A 24,372-nucleotide genomic window follows, 5' to 3' on the forward strand; every position below is an offset into this window, starting at 1 on the left:
GGGGTCTCCCTCTCTTCTCCGTAGTCAAATAAATGGGGCTTTATGAGACCCTGTGGTTTGATGAGGAGTGTCTATGAGGAGGGGACACGAGTGCCTCACTTCCCAGCTGAAAGCTTGCTGTCACTGAAAATGCAAGTTGGCCAGGCGCAGTGGCTCACGCCTGTAATCCCAGCACTTTGGGAGGCCGAGGCAGGTGGATCACGAAGTCGAGAGATCGAGACCATCCTAGCTAACACAGTGAAACGCCATCTGTACTAAAAATACAAAAAATCAGCCAGGGGTGGTGGCGGGCGCCCGTAGTCCCAGCTACTCGGGAGGATGAGGCGGGATACTGGCGTGAACCCAGGAGGCAGAAGTTGCAGTGAGCTAAGATCACGCCACTGCACTCCAGCCTGGGTGACAGAGCGAGACTCAGTCTCAAAAAAAAAAAAAAAAAAAAAGTTAAAAAAAAGAAAATGCAAGTCATACAGGCCAACCACTGGGCAGGAGTCAATGAAGGTGCCCTCAAGGAAATCTGACAGTATATTCTGGTTGTAAAGGGCGTAGAGACAGTCAAGACTAGTGTCTACACCTGGTCTAGCAGTTTCTGAGGTGGGAAGGACTGTGGAAATAACCTTTGGTAGCAGAGTAGACATGGATATAACTTTCCCTAGTTTCCTCCGTCCTCAGAGGCAGGAAAAAAAAAGGAATTTAGTATTGGACATGACTCCATAGTAGGAATACAGGGATAAAAGGAGGGGAGACCCTTCCCCAAGAGAGTTTTGAATGAAAGCATGGAGCACTAGAAGGGCCCAAGGGGCTTCCTCCCTTTGAAGGAGTTCTCAGCAGAGGGCCACCCTAAAGAAACCCTCGTATCTTCTATGCAGAGGCCAGTGCATCAGAAGAGACCACCAGCATCAGATAAAACAAGACCGAGCCAAGAGTGAGACCAGGACCATCTCCCTAGCACCAATGGACAACCATGTGTGAAAGAATACCTCTGACACTCTTATCCCTACCCCCAACCCTGTCTCAAACTCAAAAGACTAGGCCTACCCAGAGAAATGAAAGAAGAGAAGAGGGGCTGGGCATGGTGGCTCACACCTGTAATCCTAGCACTTTGGGAGGCCAAGGTGGGCGGCTCGTGAGGTCAGGAGATCGAGACCATCCTGGCTAACAAGGTGAAACCTGTCTCTACTAAAAATACAAAAAATTAGCTGGGCGTGGTGGCACATGCCTGTAGTCCCAGCTACTCGGGAGGCTGAGGTAGGAGAATCGCTTGAACCCAGGAGGCAGAGGTTGCAGTGAGCCGAGATTGCGCCACTGCACTCCAGCCTGGGTGACAAAGCAAGACTCTATCTCAAAAAAAAAAAAAAAAGAAAGAAAAGAAAAAAGATAAAGAAAAAGATTTTTCTCTTTTGAGAAAAGAAGAGGAAAAGCAAAACTGGACCCATTCCATGAGGTTGAAGAGTGGCTAATGAAAGAGCTGTGTTTCTCTCAATTATATTACTTCTTTTTTAAGATTTTTAATAAAACATGATAATTATGACAGTATAAAATGTTGCAGCAAAATGCTTGGTCACAGCCACGTAGCATTGAGTGCCTCACTTCCCAGCTGAAAGCTTGCTGTCACTGAAAATGCAAGTTGGCCAGACGCAGTGGCTCACGCCTGTAATCCCAGCACTTTGGGATGGCTGAGTCAGGTGGATCACGAAGTCGAGAGATCGAGACCATCCTAGCTAACACAGTGAAACGCCATCTGTACTAAAAATACAAAAAATTAGCCAGGGGTGGTGGCGGGCGCCCGTATAGAACCTTCTATCTAAGTCATTTATTTTTCCCCCAAGACGGAGTCTCGCTCTTGTTGCCCAGGCTGGAGTGCAGTGGCACCATCTCGGCTTACTGCAACCTTCGCCTCCAGGGTTCAAGCGATTCTCCTGCCTCAACTTCCCGAGTAGTTTGGATTACAGGCGTCTGCCACCACACCCTGCTAATTTTTTGTATTTTTAACAGATACGGGGTTTCACTATGTTGGCCATGCTGGTCTCGAACTCCTGACCTTGTGAACCACCCACCTTTGCCTCCCAAAGTGCTGGGATTACAGACGTGAGCCACTGCGCCTGGCCCCCTTCTGTCTAATTCTAAACCACTCCCCTGGCAAGTCTTCCAACGCTAGCCACGTCACGAGGAAGCCTGCAAATGTGTTCTGCTATTGTAAATTACACATGGTTTAATTTTGTTTTAATCAAATTAATTCCTCTCACATTACATGAGCTCAAAATTATAGTGACAGTCTTAAACCAATTGTAAATGCAGACTTTGATTAATCTTTAAAAGGGCAAGTTCAACAGCATTGCACAGAGCAAAGAGGTGAAGCAGAAAAATAATTGTAGTGTTCCTGTTTATTTAAAAAAAAAAAACTGCTTCTCCAGATTTCACATTCCTAGTAAATAAAGGGAAATTGTAGCACCTATTTATACTGTGTAATATGTATCAAGCATTTCCAGGTTTTCTCCACTTTTCTGTAAAACTTGGAAAAGGTATTGGATCTTGGCTCACAAATGCAGACCTTGAATATTTTAATTGGGAATCACACAATCATACATATGCTATATTAGATTATTTTTCTATGAAAATTCAGTAGCTGAGCCAATACGAAAACTCTTCAAATATTTTAGCAAATGTCCAGGTGCTGTCATCCCATTTGGTACCCTTTGCAATTTGTCTTTTATATTGAAGGTTTCTTGCCATGTCAGAATCAAAAGCACATCCTGATGTGAATTTTTGGTCAGGTTAAAAGCTTTAAAAACGTTTTAGATGAATATTGCACTTTTCTTCATAGAGTGAATTTTGTTCTCATCATTTCTTTTGGCCCCACCTACATGTATTATCCTTGCTAGTTCTGCCTTCTTATATTCAGAGGGACAAAAACAATATTTAAAAGAATATATCGTACAGAACAAAGTCTCCCTAGAATACAAAGAGGAAATTTTTGAGTAAAAAGAAAAGGGCTCAATGGAATTATATTCTTTCTAATAGAGCTGCACTTCCAATCGAAATACAAGGTAAGTCGCAAATGGGAGCCACATATGGAATTTTCAATTTTCTGGTAGCTGCATTCAAAATAAATAAAAAGAAACAGGTGAAGTTAACTTTAACGATATATTTTATTTAACCCGATACTTTCCAATTATTGTCATTTTAACATATAACAACATAACATGTATTAATGTGGTGCTGTAAATTCTAATTTTTGCACTGTCTTCAAAATTCAGCGTGCATTTTACATCTACAGCACATTTGAAGTGCTCAATAGTCACGTGATATTAGCAGCCACCGATGGCCACAACAGCTCTGAAGAAGAGGTTCTACAAAAGATTTGCTAACGTGTATACAAGTAGCCTCCATACCTATGCTGGTGGAATTCTAATGCTAATGCTAGTAATAATGACTGTGATAAAGATAGAATTAGAATACTCTTAATTTTCACTATGATTAAAGCTCTGTAACAGGTTGTCACAATGGTGTTTAGGAAGCAAGCATCATCTAGCACTTACAGTTGAGGAAACTGAGGCTCAGCACTTGCCTGACGTCACTGAACTGACAAGAACTCTCTAGCTTCAATGCAACGCAGCTGTGTTCTTTCCCACACACCCAGTGACACTCATCCCAGAATGTGGTTCTCAACGAGACCAGTGTGGGGCTAGACCTCGCTGCCAGAGTACTTAGATCACTGGCAGGTTGTGAGGAAACCTGGGGTAGGTTTTGTGTTCTACGTATTCCAGGATTTCTCCTAAGGATTGCAAAGTAAGTGAGGGTATGACTCTCTCAGGGATTAAGTCAGCTCTGATGGAATTCCTGAAAGTTTGTATCAAGTCACGAATGTCGATTTTCCCAAATGCTCAGGAATCACTGGAGATGCCTTGGGGCACACTTAGAGCACTAGTAATGTAACTCATCTAAAGTCGCACAGATGATAACTGCAAGAGCTAGCTGTACACCTCTGCTTGCCTGATTTTCCACAGCCTCTTTCGTGTGTCCTTTTTGGTCTGTACCTTGGAGAATCATATCTGATGCTTATTTATTCTCACAAAAAAAAAAAAAAGAAAGAAAGAAAGAAAACACAGTGAACAGCCCTTCATCCATACAATGTCTTTGCTCAGTAAGATAGAGAAGAGCCCCCAACCCTCAAAAAAGAAATAATACATTGAGGGCAGTCTCATAGGAGATTTCATTGAGGGCAGTCTCCTAGGAGATTTCAACCCTGGGGTTGTAACAGGCCGGGGTTTATGCTCAGGGGTTAATAATGCTAATAATAATGACTGTAATAATAAGGATAGAATTAGAATACCACTGATTTTCACTATGATTGAATCTCTGTAACAGGTTGTAACAACCTGTTTCAATATGAACAAGCTACAATCATAGTGAAATTTCAATCATAGTGAAAAGAGTATTCTATCGTGATTACAGTTATTATCATTAGCATTATTAATCCCTGAGCATAAACTCCAGGCCATTGAATGCTTGACATGTCCAGACACATCTGTGGGGCTGCTGGGTGAGACCTCTTCACACAAAAGCTGGAGCAGGCTATGGGGATGGGACAAGTGTCTTCCGGGTTGTGGCAGGAAGGACAGATCATCTGAGCAGAGGATGCTGCTTAATACTCAAATTTTTCTACTGCTCAGTCCTCAGTGACTCCTGGCTGAAACCTGGGGTATGAGGCTGCAAGGTAAGAACTCCAAGTGGTCCCCTCACTGTGTCTCTACAGGCAATGACAGTGCAACAACTTTGTCAGGAGAATCGAGAATCATTTGCATGGCTGGCCCAGTCACTACACCCACCAAAGTACACATCCTGGGAGGACAGGGGACACTGTGGGGCCTTCCATGGGCCTCAGCAGCAGGGGACAGCCCTCTATAGCTCCCAGCTGCAGAGATGCTGCCTCTGATACTAGGGGAACTCAGAGGCTTTATCGCAGTAAGTCAGAGCAAGAAAGAAGAGTAACCAGTAAAAGAGGCAGTCATCACTCAGACCCCCTTTTAAACACAAAAGGAAATTTCAGGGAGGCTGAGACAGACATCATCTACTTTACCACTCTTTTATCTGAGTATATTCAGACTAGGGTTGCCAGATTTAGCAAATGAAAATACTAGACACCCAGTTAAATTTGAATTTCAGATAAACAATGACTAACTTTGGTGTAAATATGTCCTATGCAACATGCTACTAAACATACTACCAAAATGTTATTTGTTGTTTATCTGAAATCCAAGCTCAATTAGATATCCTGTGTTTTAGCTGGGGTGCATAATCTGACCCCATGCTAGTTTATACACAAAATGTGAGTTTCTAATGCGTTCACTGTGAGACTTGGATGGCAAATAGCACAGCCATTAAAAGGCGCAGACGGAAGTCAGAAAGCCCATGTATGAAATGAGCTCTGACACCTATCAAATATGTGGCCTGAACAGTTGGAATTGTTTACCTCAGCTTTATTGTCTTCATTTGTAAAATGGAAACTGTATCTCTTCCTTCAGCTATTATTAGTATTTAATGAACCAGTAAATGGTCAGTAAGTAGAGGATATAATTATTCCAGGAAATGTTCTTGTGTAAATATCAAAAATAATCAACATTTATTATTGTGCATATACTTTGTATCTAATGCCCAATTGCTGTGGGATTTTCCTAATTGCCTTTCAACCTCATAGAGTAAGTTTTTTAAAAAAATTTAATAACAGTGGGAACATTTAAAAACAATTTTAGACCTTAAAAGTTCTGATATTAGATACCTTAGAAATTTTAGGAAACAGAATCCAGTGACTCAGGAATAAAATGAACTGCATTCTCTTTTAATAATGAAAATTAAAATGTTACTTACATTTCAAATGAATAATTGCAATATTCAAAGAGGGGTCATGCATCAAAATGGAAAATACTTTTTCCATTTTGGATGGAAAATACTTTTTTAGCATTTATAAGGTACAGCTACTGCTCCTGAAATCCTAGATTCATTAACGGTGTGTGTTCGGTGTTCAGACACGCTCAGTCACTGACATAATCATTGATACATTAGACCAGTGTCTGAGAGCACACACACACAGAAACACAAACAACACATACACATACAAATGTACTTTTTTCGAAGCCATGGAGAATCTCAGAATTCTGAGAGGGAGAAGATGTGCCACTATTTGACAGTAACACTTGGCAATAGTTCTGACAGTTTGAGGAGAAGCCAATCTCAGTGGTAAAACCCTTTTAGGGGCCCTTGGCTGGGACATTAAAATAGGAGTGTAGTGAACGAGAAAAGCAGGGTTGGCGAGAACATGAGGCAGGCTTCACTTTGTTTATTTCTGCCTTCACTGTAAACTGTGCTCATGGCGGAATTTACATTGTGCCAGTTTTGCGTCGCCTCGTAGCGTACAGGCCCAGAGCAAGTGAAGGGAGATTGGAGAAATGAGAGTTAAGGGTATTCTCTCTTCTCATTTTAGCTTTTAACAAAACTTTGAATCTATCCAATGACTTTAACTTTGCTAAAGTCATTGAGTGCCTACTAAATCCCAAGAGCTAGGTTAGCGCTTATCCTTGCTTGCAAAATGGGACTAATAACCATATCTATTTCACAGGGATGTCCTAATGATGAAGTACAAGAATGCTTATAAAGTGCTTGTCACCAGCGGCTGGCAGGGAGTAAACATTCAATAACTGTTAAGCCTAAAACTGAATGGTAAATTTAGAGCATTATAATTATTGAACAGTGAGTCAGTACAGATCCAGGATTCAAACTGGGCAGCCTGGCTCCAGAGCCAGCCCTCTTAATCACTATCTTGCAATGTCGCCATTAATTATCCATTAATTTTCATAGAACATTTGAAAATGCATCATTGTGGTTATTCTTAATATTGATAAAATGAGGCACAGAGAATGTTAATGGCTTGGCCAAGATTTTAAGAAAAGGGAAGCTTCATCTCCCAGCCACCGTTCTCCACAGTATGGTAAATAAACCTTAATCAATGCACACAGCACACTATTAGAGAAAGTATTGTAGGAAAAAATAATCAAATAATTAGAAGACATGGTCCCCACATGGAGTCGGCTTACTTTCTGGTCAGGAAGATGAAGCCAACACCGATGACTCAGAAAAGAATCAATGAGTAGTAATGCACGCCATGTGAATACATGGATATAAAATGTGCATACAAAGAATTGAAAGGAGAAAATTGAGAGGGAGCAGTCCCAGAAGCTTCCAGGAAAAGGGAAATTTAGAGCCAAGTTTAGAAAGAAAAGAGGGGTATGGCTTGGCAGACTCTTCTCACTCCAGCCACCTTGCCAATCAACAAATCCTCCTTGTCCAAGGGCCGTCCCCAAAGGGAACCGTGATGGCGGGTGTGTGAGCAGCTCCAGCCTGCAGTCCTCCCCACAAGGAGAGTAGGAGACAAGTCAGTTCACTCTCAGAAAATGGCCCTTGACAAATGGCCAAAAGAATTCGCCAGTGTGGTAGAAGATGACCCATTCCAAAAGAAAAAGAAAAAAAAAAAAAAAAAAACTTGATATAAAGATGGAGTCCTGTAAAAAATCCCAACCTTTTTCTTTCCTATGGCATTGGAAAGTATTTCCTTGCCAGTCTTAGAATGCACACTGGTTTTTCATACTTCAATATCTGGATTTACGTGTGCTCTACAGTTTACTCCCCTTTTTACCCTTCCCCCTTTCTATGCTCTTATTCCCACCCTCTTCCTCTTCCCACACCACCCCAAAAGACAAACAAAAATAAAACAAACAAACAAATATGTGGAACTTCTTACTTGGAATGATTCAAGAGTCTCTATACTATTAAGACACTGAGTAATGATTGGCTGCCTTCCAGGTGGCTCTGCAGTCTGTTAAATAGCTCAATTAGTGAGCAGCGCTCTCTCACTCGCTCTCTTGCACGCACTCTCTCTCTCTCTCTCATTGAATTTTGCCAAGTGCATGCTGCATTGTTGGAAGGGGCAGTGCCAAATTAGCCTAGCAACATCCCTTTATAGCCCTGACGTCTGGGACACCTCAGAGCAGCAGAGAAATCACCGTTCCCCAGGCCTTGCCGGGACCACGAGGCAGCAGAGAGCATTGTGGCAGGACGGTTTTTCCTTCTGAAGGATGGTTAATGAGCAATATAGGTGAAGACCCCTGAGAGGTACCTGGGCATCCTGCCCACCAAATAGAAGACAGCGTTGAGATGGCAGTCGGAGACGGAGCCCATGACCAGACAGAGGGACACAGGAGAGGAGCCCCCGGACAGTGCCGGACATAAAGTAAAAGCGCTGCCACTTCATTTAGGTCTGAATGATTTTAAGTAAGGCTTGAATCCTTTCTTTAAATAAACAACAACCACAGCAATATAATTCTTAAATAATATATATAAGCCAAAAATGCCAGTGCAATGTAAATCAGCTGTCTGCCTTTAACACCGTTTATTCCAGAGCTCGGCCATCAATTTCTCATTCTGTCTTCCTATAAAACAAGGTTTAGGCACACACCCTCCACCCAGCAAACACACCTAAAGTGAGCCCTCAAATTGGTGCTATATTTATGTCTATTTGTGGTTCAACCAGACATAAACAGTGTCAGAAGAGAACAAATGAGAAAGCTGCATTCTATACAGAGTACACAAGCCCTACATAATTCACAATCCCTCAGTTGAAACTTGTTGCAGAGCTCTGAAAATTCATACAGAAAGCAGGACATTCATGTCATAAGGTAAACACATTTAGTCTGTTGTCTGTTTCAGTAACACATTTATTGGTACAGGCTATGTGATACTGATGTATTCATTACATCTTGGCATTTACAATATACAGTATTTTGCTGTTTGACTCATTACAGCCTTCATACCAATTAGGTGAAAGAAAATATTGTTTGCAAAAATACTTTTCGGAGGATTACATTTATCCTAGAATATTATGTATCACAATTTTAGAAACATTAAGTCCCAACATTTACATATAATTATTATGGTTATACCCTAGAGAAGATATTTAAATGTCTCTACCCTATCTATGGGGTATATGTTTCCCTTAGAAGGAGAACCCTGTCAAACAATTAGAGTGGCGAAATAAGTGAAAATATTCTTGGCTGCTAAATGGGAGAAAAAGTTGCCCCAAGATAAAAATTTTTAATGTAAAATTGCACTTTGATTCGGGTGGTTTATTTTTGTTATGACATTATGGGAATTTTATTCTTTGAATTTTAAGCATAAAATCATACAACTCAATTATCAAGATATTTGCACTGAGAAAATCAAATACTGAAATTAGACCGGTAGATTTTATGTGGACTTGAATCTGCTTCTTTGTAATTTCTATGGATACTTGGAAGTGTTTTGCCATGAATGCTAATGTGCTTTGTGTTTTAAGTAGTGATTCTGCACATTTTGAAACACAGGCAAATTTGAGCTGGGGATACAGGCAGAGTACTTTGTTGGATGCTGCTGAAGGAAATCATACAGGTCCTTCAAAAATGAAATCTCCAAATATATATTTTTCGCATGGAAAGACAGTGTACCTATGATGAGTGCCTGCCTATCTTTTGGCTGGACATATACCTTAATAAGAAAGATAAAGTTAATTTTAATTTTAATAGTAAGTCCTCACTACCTTCACACATACCCATATTTTCTAAAGGGCAGATCAAAGGTGATAAGAGATACCTATATAAGTCACTAGTAAAATACTGCATTAGGATAATCCCTCACCCATTTCCTTTTTTTTTTTTCTGAAAAAACAAGGAAGGAAAATGAGAGCGAGAAAGAAAGCATAATCAAAAGCCTACATGACAAAGAGTTGACAGTCAGATTCTGTGGTAAATGATTCCAGAGTCGCTGGCCTGCGGAGACGCTGAGGAAGTCCCCAGCAGACCTGATTAATTCCAGTCTCTCCAGCTGCCAGGGGAGCAGAGGGTAAGCAGTTTCGCAGAGAGGAGCCTATTACCACTACTAGGCTGAAATAGATCTAATCAACTCACAGCCGCTCAAAAGAAAACTTTACAGGTTTAGCTCACTAAGGCAGTGCTTTAAAATGATGACTACAAAGGACCATGGGAGTCTGAAAGCATTTAGTCTTTATTGCAGCTCAAGGAAATTTTCTGCTGTGGTTAGGCCATGCTAATTTACTGAACACGACAAAGCCTCCCAGACTGTGTGACATCATTTGTTTAAAGGCCCCAGTGCTCATACTGGACGATTTCGAATACTACTTTTTTTTTTTTCTTCAAAAACAGTTAATTTGTTGACGTTTCATCGGTTTGGGCTAATTACATGCACCATTATAAATGTCTGGACTAACCTACTTTAACATTTAATTTAAACAACAATGCTCTGTAATTTGTCATGGTGCTCACAAAGTGATGAATATTGCAACTTTGTTTTCTAAGCAATCAACATTTTATCAGTGAATCTTAGGAGGAAATTCCTGGCCGAAAGAGAGATCCTGAGAAACTGATGCAGTGTTCCCTTCCCCAGCGTCAGAATTGAAGTTATATAGCAATTTGTGTCAGAATAGTCAAAATGAATTGAAAACTATATGAACTAATAAACACTATAGCCAATAAAGTTCTAGATTTTTAAAAGTATTTTGTACTGTAGGTTGGATTGTGTAACCACTTTCTTTTTAATGGAAAATAAACAGAGGGAAAATTATTAAAGCCAGATTGAAACCAAGAAGCCATTTGTCTTTTCTTTTTTTTTTTTTTTCTTTTTTGGTTGTAAAGATTTGCAGAGGTAAAATCTGCTTTTGTTTAAATAATCAAGATTTGGAAACTGCACGAGTTACATGATATGTTGTTTAGAATGCTGTGTGTGATAGCAAATATGCACACACATACTTATGAAATTCATTGATTAGTGATGAATTCCATCACACCACCAACAGAAAATTAAAGGGGAGTACTCAAATCGTTGAATTTAAGTTAATTACAGATGATAATCTGCTAACTGCTTCCTTCAGAAATTTTATGTCCAAGGAAGAGACAGTAGAACCCAAAAGATGAAGAGTGAGGAAGCAGAGATAAGATAAATGATGAGGAGTTGGAATTTTAATAGCCACTTCTGAGCCTCCCTGTTTAGACATTATGTCAAGCACAGTCCTGGGGTTAGGGGTATGTGATGCGGGGAGAGGGTGAGCAAGGCTGCTAGGCAGGCCACAATTTCAGAAAAAGCAAACTGTCCCAAGAAAAAGTCCCAATATTGCACTGGGATCTGACTTTTAGATGTAGAAAAACACCCTTGCCGGCTGATCATTTGCATAGAACTGACCACAACACCTAGGAATATCGTTAGTACTGTTATATGAGTGATAGTTGTTATTCGTATGCTCCCAGCTCTTGATCATCAGTTTTTACCCTTAAAATAGATTTTCCAGCTATTTATCCCTAGCTGATTCAGAGGTCATGGAGGTGCCTGGACTTCCCTACATGTCAAGGACTCCAAGATGCATCATAAATACCCATATTTGAATATGGATGTGGAAATGTCCACATTTTATCAGAACATTACCTTTGGTTCTATTATGTCCTTGAAATACATCACTGGAGTTCAAACTGTATTTGTGTTTGAGATCAGCAAAACATTTCCTTTTCTGAGGGTTTTTTAATTTTGTCTCATTCGGGTAATATTAAACTACTTAAAATGTCAACACCAAGAATCCAGCAGCACCTATATACTGGATACAAATGCCTGTGGAACCACAGATCTGAACAGGTCAGTCCTCAAGGCACCAAGGGCCAGATTTACGTCTGTCTCTTGCAGTGACAGTTGGTTCCTACTGGCCTCAAATGTGCAAGCAATTAGACAGCTGTACATATAATTGGCTTGACATGCTTCTTTTTTTCTTCCAGAGAGAAAAGCTACCTTTAAAAATTTCAAGGATGAATTTTTGATGATATTGATAGCTTTTTGAAATATGATATTTTATCATTTATGTGGATCTAATGGAGATCCAAATAAAAGTGTAATGTTTTCAGAAAGTCTTAGATGTGTATGGCATCAGATGTTGGGCTCGATCCTTGAATAGAGAACTGGGCTGTTGGAGCCCAGGTCATGAATATCCATATCAAAGTTCGCCTGTTCGTTTCAGTCTGTTCTAAAACCCAGTGACAACCTAGTACTTAGTATTGTTGGAAAAAAGAATCATTGATGGGAAGATAGGCAGGGCTAGGTAAGAGAAAAATTTAAAAGATTAGTATAAGCCTGATTCTGGAAAACAACTCAAAAAAAGTGACCTACCAAAACCCAACCAGTAGCATCATTTTAACTTACAAACAAGAACTCTTGGAACTTTCTCTCTGTTATTTGGAAAGAAAAACAAAATTATTAATAATCAAACTCTAGGTTGGATAGCTTTAAGAGTGAGGAAAAAACAGAAATTACTCATGACGTTAGAACATTGAAGAAACAGAGGTGAGATGGATCACGACTGGAAAACCCTGAATGAAGCAAATGTTTTCTTGAGTACAAGGATGTATAATTTTAGGAAAGCTTGAGCAATTTGCCACCTTGTTTATGTATATGTTGCTGTTGGATTTACTTATTATGGATTTTACCACTTTAATGTCATGGTTAGTGTTAAAATACATAGAGTGTGTGTCTCATCAATGTCATGCCTATCCCAGGAAGTCACTAAGGAGCAGCCCTGTCACAACAGCCTCCAAAGGACAGAGAGTGAACCACAGAGGAAATTCGAATGCATGTACAGCGGGGTCCATTACCAGGGAGCCTGAGCTTGGGACAAGAGGAGCTCATCACCACCAGAAAATTCTACCAGCATTCCCAAGAGTTTGTTTCCCATACTTTTAAAGAAAAAAAAAAAAAAAATGGATGGTTCTGAAAGCACCTGGGTTTCTTTTCTTTACATCTTCTGGCAAGATCAGTGATGGCAGATGTGATTCAGCAATAGTAGCATGGCTGTCCTCATAGGTTTTTAGACTAAATTCCAAGAGCTATACTTTCTGACTGGCTACCTCCCTGTGGTTTGGCTTTTTAATGGAGTTCAATAGGCTTCATGTTTCTTATTATGATTTCCTTTAAAATCTCTGTAGACGATAATGTTTGTGCTACTGAATATTGCTCTAGTTTTCTTTAAATGCCACATCTTCAATACAGTATAGTAAGGATGTGCTAATTAAACTCAATCCATTTTACATCAATTAATTCAGACTGTGATCTCTCATCAGATTGCATATGTTAAGTAGGACTTAGGGCTGGTCAACAGATATAAACTATTCAGAAATGTGGTGAGCAACCAACTCCAATGACAATTCCTAAGCCAGACTTTTTCTTTTTACTTGTTCAGATGCTAAAGGATTATATTTCAGTTCAGCTAGATATTGGACAACATCAGAGAAAGCTACATTTTATGGCTCCCCTGAGTATATGTCAGTTGTAGTTATTTTAATTATTTCCAACATTTAGTTCTCCTGAAATGGCCACCCTTACTTTGATGCTTGCATTGATGAAGGCCATTATCACTGAGCAATACGGTGCTAAACTGAATGAGACTAGCACAAGGTGACTTTATATATATTACACATGCCCCTTCCTTCCAGGAAGTGGTCCCCTCCCCACCAAAAAGACAAGAAAAGCACCACCAAATTTGACTTTTTAGTAGTTTCCACAGAAAAATACTACATAAAACGGTAAGCATTAAAATTATTAATAGCCCTGTTTCTGTGTTCTTGGGAAATAGTGACAGAGTTTACATGCTAGCGAATCTTGCATACCCAAAGGTCAGGCACTCCATGCCTCAAAAGACAAATCCACCAAAATATGAAGACCACCATATGTAAGTCCCAGCATTTCCATCACATCTCTTTAGTGTGAACGTAGGGAAGTTCACACTAAACACGTAGGGGAGTTTATTGGTAGAGTGAAGTTTAGAGCTTCACAGAATTAAGAGGTTTCTTTGAAATGTCTATATGGTTATGTTCCTAGTGACAGAAAGAGCGATGTCTGAGAGTGAAAAGGCTACGCAAATTACAACTATTCCAAATCAAAGTTGAAGTCCAAAGATCTCTGGCCACTCAAAGGGCTCATTTCTGCCCCCTGGTGGATGGGGAGGCATTTCCACACGCCCATTATGTTAGTTGTAAAACAGGGACTTCAATGGGTTTCCTAAGACAGTGATGTGGTCAGATTTAACCAATTTTCTTTTAGTGAATGCTTTGTAACAAAGTGAAAATTTAATATGGGCAATTATGTGCTTCCTCTGTCCTTTAGCATGTGACATGACATTTTTATTGGGGCAAGTGCCTCTGTGTATTATTGTCTTGGGTTATTCTCCACCGTGTGTTTCTCTCTATATCAATTTCTTTTCCCTTCTCATCTGCTCATATCCAAAATGGAAGCTAAAAAGAGAAAGGAGACTTCCATCTCCCATTATTTTCTTCCTTGCATTTTTTTTCTGGCATCTGTTCTCCTAAGTTTCACTCCTTTACCTTACCTTTTCCTCCCCGATGTCCATGGCAGTATTTGCTATGCTATGCTTTCAACAGGTGGATGATTTTATAGGACTAGCAACTTACAGTTTTCATTTATTTTCCAGGTCAAATAAAGCAAAAACAATATGAGAACAAATTAATAAACACATGATAGTATGGCATCCAGAGAGATTTCATTTAGATTTTGCCACCCTTATAGAAGTATTTTTGAGTGTGATATGCTCTGAAATTTTATAAAATTCTTGCCAAAGGTAAAAATAATATGTAGTGATGACATTCCCTTTTCACAAATGCACATATTGTAGAACCTGTGCCTAGCCACAGGATCTCACAATCTTTTGGGATTGGCAATTCACACAGTGCAAAATCCCATTTGCAACATAGCTTTCCCCAATCCCATGGGATTCATTGTGAGAGCATTTTAATATAATAGTTTTCTTACAGTTGAGAACTCTGGAAAGATAGCCCTTAGTCTAAGACAGAGGAACATTCAGCAGTTGTGATAATGAATTGATAGCTTAAAAAAATAGTTTACCTTTTACATTTTTATCCTGTGTGTGCATTTCTTACCTACTTTTCTCTACATTTTTATGATTTCTTCTATTAGAAGGGCACAGGAGCACAGACTTTGGATTGCTACCACATTCATCTATTTCTTTTAAAGACAAGAACTGGGATCATACTCCTTTAAGAATAATAGGTGTGCCCCTATCCACATCCTAGGAAATCCACTTCACTTCTTCCAACCTGTAATAAAACAATGATTTATGAATATTGTCTCCTTTTTCGGTAGACACCTCTTTTCCCTGCTAAGGGTTGCTTGAAGACAGATCAATGTTCCAATTTAATCAAAGTGCCTCCCTAAGGCCCAGCCCCAGCTTTTTTTTTTTTTTTCATTTTTATTTTCAGAAGTATCGAGTTCACAAGAAAGTGATTCTTTCAAAAATGGTACGTACATTTCCAGGAAGAAATACCAGACGGAGTTCCGTATGCTTGCCTTCTACAGAGAGCTCACACTTCAAAATGTCCAGTGATCTCCGAAAACTGAGCAGACCAAGAGTGTCAGCTTAATCATTGACTAAATATCGATGACAATACTAACACTGACATGTGGACAGGAGGAGTAAGAGATGTGAAAAGTACAAAGATGACACAGAAGCCTCGTTGACCCGGAACTAGACCCTTTCCCAACTGTGAACACCAGGCTGGAAAAATCATAGCTCATTCTTAGAGCAGTCATCACTTTTAAAGTCAAACTTTTGATTTAAAGGGGAAAGAATGTCTGCTCTCTGTGTTTAGTGGTTATTCAGGGGTTTTGACGTGAACCCTTTCAAGAGAGCCTCCCTTTTGTAATCACCAGGATTTGTGGTTTGCACAAATCTTTTCAAGTCTTGTCATCGTCACACATACTTACACATTTAGATCTTTACACAGCTATAAGTCATAAAAACAACAGAACTTTTTCTGGGGGGGGGGGATTAGTTCAAATTAGAGCATACTTCAAATGAAAATAATCAAATGCAAATGAAAAAGTTTAGTTCATATATAAGAAAAAAGGTGAAGCCAACCAGGTGTGTTTTGCCTTTAGATCGTTCTTTTTTGTATAAACAGATAACTGACTTTTAAACCCTCAGACGGCAACATTTTAATTCAGTCATTGTCATTTAGAAAAAAAAAAAAAGGATGAGGAAAAAGCCACAAATTAGAACCAAAAAAGTAACCAAATTCAGTAATTCAAAAAATTGACTTTTTTTTTTTTTTTGGTAGATGCATTATCCTCATCTGTGATATACGTTTAAGAATGAAACTTAAATTAGCCCCTTAAAGTGGTCCTGTGACTTTAATTATTCACAAAGTACACAAATTTAATGAGTTTTTAAATATTAAAACTCTTCTCTATTGTCACTATGGTGAGCTCTTAATTTACAGAGCAATTAAGTCAGGACCCTCATTTATCAGGACATGTGCGTTTGTTGAAAATGTAGTCAGTTTTTATTAATTGATGCTATGGAAATACTGAGGTGAAATTAATGTGTGCCTTCAGAGGTCGTGCTGGTGGTGGTGGGGAGGTAGCAAGGAGCAATACGTGAGATAAATAAGTAACTGCTATTCCCCGATTTCTCCAGAGATTGCTGAAATATTAAGTGGCACAATGGTTATCGTTCTCAGCCAAAATGCTTGCAAGAAAATGCCCCCTGAGTTGTTCTCTGGCAAACATCTGTCATGGGTAGTAGCTGAGAAACAGGGAAACTTCAAAGCAGGACTTTCTGATGATTAGAAGGGTGTTGAGTGTAATGTTCTTACATTTTAATGCAAACCAAGTGTTGATGAGCTGAGAGGGTAGAATTAAAAAGTAGCCCAAATCTCCTTTGTTCTTCAGGAGGGGAATGATAAGAACATTTGCAGTCCCTGGTGTTCCTCAGTACTCAACCAATTTGTGAGCCACAAGCAATTCTAACTCTGGAGGTGGATGGTGGGAGTGAAGCGGACCAGCCTGCCATTCCCTGTTGCCTACCTATGGTGGCTCTGCCCAGTCATTGGTGTTCACTGTTCAGCGTGCATTCTTTATGGACCATCTTATTCAAGAAAATAGTTGCGAAAGAGCGAGACAAAATTCAAATGATGTGCACTTGAACACTTGCCTGCAGAGGTGACACTTGCCCCAAAAAGTTTGCTGTAAAGTTTGGAGGAGGAAGACACTTCCTGTCTTGAAAGATAGAGAGTATTAAAAATATCTGAGGTATTTCATCAATATTTCAGGCAGTTGTTGGAATGATTTGTACATGAAGAGCCTGAATTTCTTCCTGAACTGGTAATGGTTAGATAGACACAGTCTAAGTACATCACCATTTTTGTAAAAACAGATTTGATAGTGCAACAACCTTCCAGCATTCTTTAATCCTGGAACTCCACAATCCACCCTGAAAACACTGAAAAAAAAAAAAAATACACAACAGAAAACACACAACCTAACAAAAATACTTCCTAACGTGTACAGATGAGAACACTATCCTCCTTCCGGTAGTTTGATTTCTACCACATTCTAATTTTAAGCCAGCAAACAAACGGGTTGTCCTATCTGTTCCCTGAGGCTAAGGCTAAAGGGAGAAACAGGCATCTCATTTTAATTCCTGGTACATTTGGACTTGGGGCCTCTAGAGCACCAAAAAGTTTGATGGGACCCTGCCAAGGGGTCCCCTGTAACCAGGAGTTGGTTAATATCCTCCCATTCCTCATTCAGACAGGGAACAGAGGCCAAAAAAAAAAAAAAAAAAAAAAAAAATAGCAGCAGGGCAACAAACGCTGTCTTCTGCAAATGCTCAGTAATAAATTGTTCTTTCAGCGGTGCAGAAGACGGATTTTTCTTTCCTTTGCCTCTTTCCTCCTTTGCGGGGAAGCACCAATGGACGGCTTGCTTTCCCACCTGGCCCTGGCTGCCTGTGCCCATAAATTTGCCTATGCAATGCCTGTTTACGGGTCGCTGATGGAACATGGAGACGGTGCATTTTGTAAGCGCCGGGTAGATAATCATGGTAATTGATGTTTGGAGCTGTGAGCTCCTAGGAGCTCAGGGTCTCTTTCTCCCAGTGAGGCCCTGCTCTCTGTTATCAGCCCAGCCCATAATTAAATATCACTCTTTTACAATATGTTTCAGGCTCCTTAATGAGTCTAAAGCAGAAATAGTCACCTCTTTCCCCTCGGAGCTTTATTTGCTTGTTATTAAACAATGTTATTGAGCTGCCTTCTTTCCCTGTGTTGCCAAACCTGCATCATTTCCGTTTTATAATTGCACAATTAGAGCGAAGGCTTTGCTTCCATGCATCAGCAGGCCCTGCGTGTGCCTGCGTGTGTGTCTGCGTGTGGAGAGGAGGAGAGGGAGAGAGAACGGAAAAATTAGGTGTTCGTATAGACTCCTCAAATGCATCTTATTTTCATTAACTGCCAGATTTTGCAAAATGGGAAGCGATTTATCATGAACCGTTTTCTTCTATCAACCACCTCCACCAACCAACACCACGACTTTCGCGGTGACCTTGTGCTGTGTAGCGGAGGGTCCAATTTGTTCATTGTTACTGGCTTGCATAATCCTATGCCCCTCCCCCACAGCCTTTTTTTCCCCCTAGCAAAATCCAGTCATTTATATTCCGAGGCTAAACGGTATTCTTTTTGCCCCCAAAGCTGGCAAGCTGTATAACACTAGTAATTCCATCTAACGAATTGCCAGGGAGCTCCTCCTCTTACACACGCACTCTCTCACACACACACACACTCCTCCACGCACACACTCACATGCACCCCTCTTAAGCTGCTCTAAGCAGTGTATTAAGTAGCTGAAGAAAATCCATTCACATTCTGCTGTGTCGCTTTCTTCTCAAGTCATGAACCCATCACAGACTTTTTCTAGCTGTAGGTTGCCACGGTGAAGATTTACAATGCCAGTTATTCATACATCTGCCTTCTCTTTTTTCCCCCCCTTATTCTTAAATCCCTTGGGCGAGGGCAACCTTGATACTGAGACTCGTAAAATTCATGCAGGCTTTATCATCCTGGGTGAGGGCTCCAGGCGTGCGCCCGCATCCCTGCCAGCTCCCCGCCGTGACGCGTGGGTGGGCCTGGGTCGCAGCTTTTCTTTCTAACTCCGAGGAGGGGGTGGGGGAAACAGTGCCATGGGAAGACACAGAATAGAAAACTTCCATAAATATGAAACAAAAGTAGGATTTGTTTCACTAATCATTTATTAATTTTTTAAAAATGACTTTTGGGTCTCTGGAGGCCAGTGTGTCTTTGAGGCCGGAATATGACATAAAACGTGACCTTGGTTTGGGTAAAATAATATTAGAAAGTCCACTCCTCAATGTTCAAGACCTCACAGAGCAGCAACATATACTTCCTTCTCATGGTACGTCCAAGAACCTATGCGAGGAGGCCTCAATACCTTTTAAAATGACGGTTCCTCTGTGTGTGTGTGTGTGTGTGTGTGTGTGTGTGTGTGTTTTCGCTTAATTCTTTCTTCTCTTAAGTACTGGTAAGTTCATTATTCTTAAAGAACATGAAGAGGGAAAAATAAATATTTTTAGCAGCAAACATTAATATTTTAATGAAGTCATTGAAATTTTCCCCAGTCTGAAAATGAGATTAATGTGATGGTAACATAATGGAGAACTATGTTTTAATCATAAGCAAAAAAATAAAGACTTTAAACATATTGTAAGAAAATAATTGAGATCTTGGCACAATATCATCTGGAACACATTTCTAAAACTATGAAATTGTTTTTAGGTGGACTGAAATACAATTCTGTCTCAGAATTGTGGAGGGTTTTTTTTTTTTTATCTGATTTTTTCATCCATTAATTTCAATAATATAAAATATGGCTTCCTTGGTATTCTTGAATTTCTCGCGTTTGCTTGGTGTCGCATGTCCAGGGAGTCGCCGTTGCAGGTTCCCTTCACGGGGCAGGTGCCCACTGCCATGAGGCCCCAGAGGCCAGGCAGGCCATGCTGCATTAAGCAAATGGTCTGGGCAGCCGGAGGACTGACTTTTTGAGGAAGAAGTCAGGGCAGCCCTGTTGGGCTGGTGGCAATGCTAATCCAAGAGCCATACTCTGATGTAGTTTGAGGCCTTGTCAGGTACACCACAGACTACCTTTCAGATAGTGTTCATCTTTGAGATAGGCTGTGGATGTCTGCCCTTCTTCAGTGAGCATAAGGAGGTGTCAGGAAAGAGCCAAGCCCATGCAGGGGCCCTGACTTCTATTCACCTGTGTGTGAACTGGAGCCTGTGACCTCTTATACCTCAATTTCCTCGTCTGTAAAATGAAGAGAGTGTGCTGTCTTATCTGTAAGGATCCTTTCGTGTCTTACATCATCAAATCATAAATCAATTAAATATAGGCAATAACTAGTTTAATGTAAAATTTTTCTTCTCCCAGCTCAATGCACAGAAGTCTCCCCAAGGTGTAGTTGGAGCATGATCCTCAATTCCCTGTGTGCTGGGCTCTGCCTTAACTCTTCAGATCCCTAGGTAACTATTTAGGAAGTTGCCACAGTGAGCATCAAGGTGTTCTGTTGGCTTAGAACATCAAGAAACCCAAGGTTTTGATCCAACTTCCACAGAAAACTTGGAAAGAATCACATGTAGCATTTGTTGTACTCTCTGAGATTATGTTCCTGGAAGCAGGATAAAATGAGAGCAACACAATAAAAGAAGTTCTGTTGTGCTTTATTTTATTTTGCTTTTTACTTTTTTTTCCCTTCTGGCCTAACCTCTTTTCCTGTAGGTAGAAATTTCCTCTCCCAAATGACCTCGTGGTCTACTGCTGTCCTCACAGCTCATGTGCACCATCAGCTCCCCATCTCAGGAGCATGAGCAGGTGGATCTGGCTTCCTCCATTAGCCCCAATATACTTTTGAACACTGTCACCTAGAGCGTTTTTACTGCCTTATAGCCCCAACTCTTAAAAAACCATCTGACCTGGCAGTGGCTCACGCCTGTAATCCCAGCAGTTTGGGAGGCCAAGGCAGGTGGATCACGAGGTCAGGAGTTCGAGACCAGCCTGGAAAAACATGGTGAAACCCCGTCTCTACTAAAAATACAAAAATAAACAGGGCGTGGTGGCCCGTGCCTGTCATCCCAGCTACTCAGGAGACTGAGGAAGGAGAACTGCTTGAATTGGGAGGCAGAGGTTGCAGTGAGCCGAGATCATGCCACTGCACTCCAGCCTGGGTGGCAGAGCGAGACTCTGTCTCAAAAAAAAAAAAAAAATCTGACCTATGTCTTTATCCAGGGAATGTGACTGATATTTCAGTTAAACTTTCAAAACAACTATGGCTGCTCACCAATAAAGCATTGACTTCTATACTGTACAGTTCCATCCGCCTTTCTTTTATACCTGGATCCCAAATCTGGTATGGAAACTTGTCATCAAACCATTGTACCCAACTGAGATGCTGTTCCTTATGCCACTATCAAGTAAAGGTAATAATCCCAATCAACTTTTCCAGATTCTGAGGGTATGATAATACATCATCAATACTTCATCAATACTTCTAAATACATCATCAATACTTCTAAATATTCTGGAATATACTATGTTGATATATTATTAGTAGTAGTGGTATTAATCTATGGAGGACTATGGTGGTAAACAGGATGGCTTTCAAACATTTTTAGCCATGACCTACAGGAAGAAATGCATTTTATATATATTCCAGGACACATCTGTGTAATCATAGCCCACACAAAAGTTTCAAACAATACACCTTTACTATCTGTGAAGCATTCTGATATTTTCTATCTTATAGATAAATAAACATTTTCACACCGCCATGGGTCCTAGCCTGCAGTTTGAAATGCATGGATGTGAAGTGCCATGTTAGTCTGGCAGAGACCACCATGAGCCTATATCTATAGAGAGCCTTTGTGTGAATTAGGAAAGGGCCTACAGACCTTCGTCCCTGGCCAGAGCCTACAGCTTGGGGAGTGGAGTAGGGCAGGATTTCAACTCCTCTCTGCCCCCTCAGCTGGAAGCTTTTATAGAGTCTTCCGCCTACACAGCACTACATGGAAAACCAGTCAATATTGAAGGCTGGGGGAGGGCAGTGAACTGAGGTGTCTAAAGGCATTATATGAGATTGTGAAATAGATGTTGGTTAACATGAATTGTGTAGGGTGTTTCCAAATCTGCCTGTGAACAGGTCAGATGCAGCCCATGATGCTAGGATGGTCGGGGGAAAAAAGGGGGGGAGCAAAGGTTAACATGATTTTGGTTAATTTTAACCATGGTGAAAAACTAAACAAAAAACAAAAAAGAGAGCAATGGAACAGGATTTATCAAAAACCTGCCTTCATATCCATTGTGTAGTTCTGTGAGTTAACAACGATGACTTGAAGAATATCATATTTCTCTCCCTGCTGCAAATTCTAAAAACCTATTCTGATCCATCCCCAAACACCCACCTTGGTCGTAAGTTACAATGTCTAATAAGCAGGAATGTAATCTGGGAGAAGATCTGTGGAAGTTTTTCCTCCTGGAAGCATCCTATCTCAATTGTCATTATTCCTGTTATCCACTAAGGTATGATCAGCAAAAGGCAACATCAGAGCACTTCAGGGCTTCTCACATGATCTCCCTCACTGGGCAATTCACTGGTCAGTCCATGGGCCAAAAGGACACAGTACTCTACTAGGCTAACAACATTGAAATTAAGTTTATTCTTCTTCAACTTCATGCCAAAGTTCACCAATTAGAACTGCCAGGAAACAAACAACAAAAAAAGATAATTAAAGACAAGCAGGTCCTGTCCACTGTTTCAACCTTCAGAGTTTACACCTTTAGTTTATAGGTCCACCTTTTCCATTTGAATGCAATATTCTCCATGCTCTTGACCCGATAGGTAACATGCTGCATTGAATCATCTTCATTAATGTAATATAGGTTAATATACCAAAATAGGCCAGGTGCTGTGGCTCACACCTGTAATCCCAGCACTTTGAGAGGCCGAGGTGGGTGGATCACCTGAGGTCAGGAATTTGAGACCAGCCTGACCAACATGGCGAAACCCTGTCTCTACTAAAAATACAAAATTAGCCAAGCGTGGTGGCTCTTACCTATAATCCCAACTACTCAGGAGGCTGAGGCAGGAGAATCGCTTGAACCAGGGAGGTGGAGGTTGTGGTAAACGGAGATTGCGCCATTGCACTCCAGCCTGGGCAACAAGAGTGAAACTCTGTCTCAAAAAATAAAAAAAAGATACACATATATATGTAGCAAAATAGTGAAGCAGCAGCAAATATCTTTCCTGTTTTTTCTAATACCTCCTCTCTCAAACACACACACACCACAATGATGGCCATTTTTAGAATAAAGAGATGATTTTGAACAGGAAGAAAAATATTTTATTCCAAAATATTATGTAAATACATAATGTGCTGATATGATCCATTCCTTTTGTTTTCTCCATGTTTTTGCTTTAATCTCTGTTTTAAAAACTTACAGTAAATATTGTTCTTTAAAATATAGTAAATACTTTGATATGTCTTATGATTTAAGGAATTGACAAATTAACTGCTGAATCACTTTCTGTATTCTTCATATGAGGCATGCCTTTCTGGTGATACGATTTGGTGACATTAACAGCTAAGGGTAACTGTCAGTAGGACGAGAGACTTACTCCTCATTTGAGGCACATGGACAAGGAACTTTGTCCCATTGTTCCTTTCTGACTTGTACGGGAAAACAACAGTCTCAACACCATAAAATTACCCACAGGAAATGAAGGCATAGGCCCTTGGAGAAATCACACCTGATTATCTGCTTTACCTTTTCTCTTTTGTGCTATATTGTTACCTTAAAAGTCATGACTGTCAAAAATGTTTTTTCCATCCTGTTCCCCAGTCTTTTAACACTCTTAAGATAGCTGGTGGTGTGGGAAGAAAGCAAGCATCTCTTAGGGGGATGAAGCCTTCCTGCAGTGCTTGCTCAATCCTTGGTCATAGAAGACCTTGACCAACTTCAGCACAGAGCCGTCAGACAGTGAGCTCCACTTGGCCTCATCAGACTTTTACCTGTTTTCTAGATTTTTACCCAGAATAGCGTCTTAGGGACCAGAGGTTTTCCACGTTGTCACTGGATAGGAGGTAAGGATGGCCGTCGTCTTTTCTCTTCTGACAAACAACCTCCTCTACCTGACTTTCCCATTCGTCTTTACGTTTCTCTTGCCCAATCCCCAAATGTCTTGATCGTCAAGGGGGGTCTTTCTTTCTTTCCTGTTTCCTTTATGAACTTTTAGGGAGAGGAAAGAAAGCATATTTGATGGGTCCCAGGTAGACAGAAATCCATCAGCAGAGATGTTGGTGGCTGGATTTTCATATGTGAATCTGCCTTAAAGAACTCAGGCCTGACTGTGAAAATGGA

The sequence above is a fragment of the Rhinopithecus roxellana genome, chromosome 17, assembly GCF_007565055.1.
Source record: "Rhinopithecus roxellana isolate Shanxi Qingling chromosome 17, ASM756505v1, whole genome shotgun sequence".
NCBI lineage: Eukaryota > Metazoa > Chordata > Mammalia > Primates > Cercopithecidae > Rhinopithecus > Rhinopithecus roxellana.